Source organism: Etheostoma spectabile, chromosome 2, assembly GCF_008692095.1.
Source record: "Etheostoma spectabile isolate EspeVRDwgs_2016 chromosome 2, UIUC_Espe_1.0, whole genome shotgun sequence".
NCBI classification, from domain to species: domain Eukaryota; kingdom Metazoa; phylum Chordata; class Actinopteri; order Perciformes; family Percidae; genus Etheostoma; species Etheostoma spectabile.
Window position 1 is genome coordinate 13,813,859 of NC_045734.1, and position 3,562 is coordinate 13,817,420.

Below are 3,562 nucleotides of genomic sequence, written 5' to 3' on the forward strand. Positions count from 1 at the left end.
GTGTGTGTGTGTGTGTGTGTGTGTGTGTGTGTGTGTGTGTGTGTGTGTGCAGGTGCATGCATGCGTGTGTGTCAGCAGTAAGGTAGACAAGTTGGAGTTAAGCTATATTAAAAATGTTGTGCTAAAAATTACCCCACTGGTTCCATGCTGTGACAAAAAGCTGTGCACTGCATTAATCTATCTTACACATGATATATTGCACATTCACCACAAGAGGGTGTTGGACTTTCAACCCTTTTATCATGAGTGTTATATAGTGTGTGTGCGTGCGTGCGTGCGTGCATGTGTGTGTGTGTGTGCCACTTCATTAAGAGCTACAGTCGTATAAGAGGAACAGAGAACAATCAGAAATCAGCTTCCCAAGCATAAACCTCTTACTCTGTTTTTTTCCAACAGTGCCAGCATTCAGAACGGAAAAATCCATTCTAAATCCCCAAAATCTCCATGCTGCGTATAACACTGATGCAGCAAATCACACGTTTTTACACGTCACAAGATTGCCTGGACTTTGAGAGAAATAGGTGAGGTCAGTCAACAAAGGTAAAACGCTACTAAGCCCAGCAACCATGGTAACGCGCACACTCATTTGGCTTGACCCAATATCCCACACTCCCACCCACACACACACACCTGTTCACTTGTTAGTTCGCCCAAGGCTGGAGGACTTAAAATTACCTAGCGCACACACTCATCCACAGAGGGCCGAGTATTATGCAAATGTAATCTTGATACAATAAAAAGGCTTTAAATATCATGAGAAAATGTATTGTGGACATACCATACAAATATAAATATTTCTGATAGAAGCAAACTATTAATTCAATCATTTATCCATATATACACAAGACAATAAGGTCTAAACAGGGGCAAAGAGGGAAAAAAGACAGCAAAAACCAAGAGTGGGGAAGGACAGGATGTTATTTCCTCCATCTATCTTTAGCCAGTAGTTAGCTGCTTTATGGTGATAGGTCAAGATGACATTAGATTAATAAAAAACATAAATTTTGAGTTATGCAGACATCTAGTCTGTAGAGATGCATTCTGATTCTGCTCAGCGAGGATACAGTTCCCTTTATTGCACTCAAAAAGGAAAAAAAACACGCAAGGTTTTTCCAACAGCTTACTGTATTAACAGATTTTTACTTCTTATTCTCTGTGTTGCTTTCACTCTCCACAGCTTGACGTGCCCTCCCTCTGTTTAATTCTATCGTGTGAAGTGCTAACATGACTCCATCTCTTATCAGCCTTATCTTGCCAGACTGATGACAAAGGGAGGACAATATTCACTCTGGGAGTTCTACTCGATAATAAAAAAAAAAGAAGCTATGTGACACTATGAGGTTGACACTTTGTATAACTCTTCAAAAACTCCTTTACGTAACTGGATAGTTTGTGTGAGTCAAAAATACATTCAGTGTTCAGTCTTAGCATTGAGGTAACCTTCTTCCTGCTTTTGACCACTTGGAAATATTCCTTTCTCAGTGTGTGTCGCTGTTGTGCTGAGTTTTTCCTATTCTAGGAGGTACTCACAAAATCACAACCCTCGATGTGTGTGTGTGTGTCTGTGTGCGTGTGCGGGGGGGTGATACTGTAACTAAAAAACAAAGATAACAAAAGGTGGCAAAATTGAACAGATGAAGTAGAAAAGAAGAAATCTAGAAAAGAATATAAAGTGACAAAAAGCAACAATTTCTTTGAAAATCTCCACCTAGAAAGCTCTGACCTCACATGTAAACATGTGTATATGTGTGTAGACAAGTGTGTGTGTGTGTGTGTGTGTGTGCGTGTGTGTTTGTAAGATAGATAGAGAGAGCGAGAGAGAGAGAGAGGGAGAGAGAGAGAGAGAACAAGACCTGTGGCAGCGACAGGTAGATGATTAACTGTGACAAACGCAGATCACAACTTTTACTCACAAGGAACGATTTACAGTTGGCGTCTTAGTTATTACTCTTAGTTATTATGTAATTAGAATTTAAGAAAGTAATGACAATGTGGGATTTCTTTGTTGAAGTACAACAGGAACAGCTAGCAGACATTACGGTAAACATCACCTACACAGCCATTCTCAAACACAAAAGTTCACCTGGTCAAAGGTTATGAACTCACACACAGAAGGGAAGAGCTGACTGGCCTGCACGCTGCAAATTAAGTTAAACATCAAGGATTTGATTGGGTAACACAATGCCAACCTGCCGGTTTAAAGTGTTCCAGTTATTGCTGTGGAGCTGTTGTACATTACATTGTGTTTATGATTGATAGAAGCACCTGATTCTCTACCTATTAACAGCATGTTATTGGTGACTGAATTGCTTTATGAGCAGACAAAATGGATTTTACTGGCTTCCTCCAGATTATACCATGAACACATATTGACTACTGCTGGCCATTTCATCTTTTTCCTCAAACGAGCAAATGAGGCATGGGATTATTAAAGTTCCTTATAGCTTGTAAGAGGAAGAACATTTCATTGTTTATGTCACCGACCTGACATTTGATGTCATGTGCTCTTCTTATTCAGAAGTTTGTAAGCCAACAAAACTTTCTTTGGCTGCCAATATATCCAGATTATGCAGCAAAGAAAAACCGAGTGTGTTCAGTATACAGTAAGGAACAATGTATCTCTTAGTTTGCTGTTCTATCCTGAGTGACACTGATCCAGTGTACTGGAGAAAATAGGCCTAAGGAAGCCGCCATCTTAACTGTATGCACACACACATGGACACAACTTCCCAGCAGCCCCTAAAAACCCTGTCCCAATGCAGCAGAGGAGAATCAATGAAATATCAATGATTTCCCTCCAATCCTGCTGTTTTAGCACATAACACACACCCAATAGATAATATTATTACATCAGCTGAGTCATGCAAGTACTTTTCAAGCCTGCCTTAAAATTTTTGACAACTTCATAGAATTAATTGTTAAATAATAATCTTTACAGTCTACAGTCACATAAAACATGGCATTCAAGGTTAAAGGATCAGAGAGAGAGAGGGAAGTGAGACTTAAACAATGCAGACATATTGAGGAGGACATCACAGCAGAAGGGTGTTGGTGGAAAATAGAAGAGGAAGGAGAAGCAGAGAGCGGTCAGATGGGAGGATATAGCTACCCCTGTTGCTTCACAGCGCTCCGTTGCTTGGCCGCCTGCTCTGGGAGTGTTAGTCCACCTCCATAAGAGACAGGTACAGCAGGGCACAGAGCTCAGAGGCCAGCCCCCTCTACACACACACACACTGAGCCAAAGTTGCAAGCATGAGAGCTGGTGAGGGTGGAGTAAAAACAGCTTTGGGTGAGTGTGTGTGTCTGTGGGAGGGTCCTAGCCCATTTTTTGATTAGTAGAAAGTTATTTACGTGTGAAAGTAAGTGTGTAATTAACTACATTTTTTTTTATTTTACTCCTTCTCCTCTCTGCTTCTCTTCATAGTCTTCAGATTAATTTATCATATTATCAATAATATAATAAAACTAGAGAGAGGCAGGGCAGTACAGCCCAACCAGGCTCCTCTCTTTACCCTGTCTCTCTTACTTATGCTGTAATAGTTGTAGACTGCTGGGGGACTTC

At 40.6% G+C, this 3,562-nt stretch overlaps 1 protein-coding gene across 13 annotated transcripts in view; it reads right to left on the bottom strand.

Moving 5' to 3' along the window:
* The window catches only part of rbm47 (RNA binding motif protein 47), a 33,623-nt gene that overhangs the window by 9,399 nt on the left and 20,662 nt on the right, over nucleotides 1-3,562 (bottom strand). Inside the window, exon 1 of one of the 13 annotated variants that reach the window (XM_032531638.1) lies at nucleotides 3,110-3,224. The exons of the other annotated variants lie outside the window; for them this stretch is intronic. The gene's annotated coding sequence lies outside the window, so the exon portion shown is untranslated. Of the gene's footprint in view, nucleotides 1-3,109; nucleotides 3,225-3,562 lie in introns of those variants that run through there. 13 annotated transcript variants of the gene reach the window in all.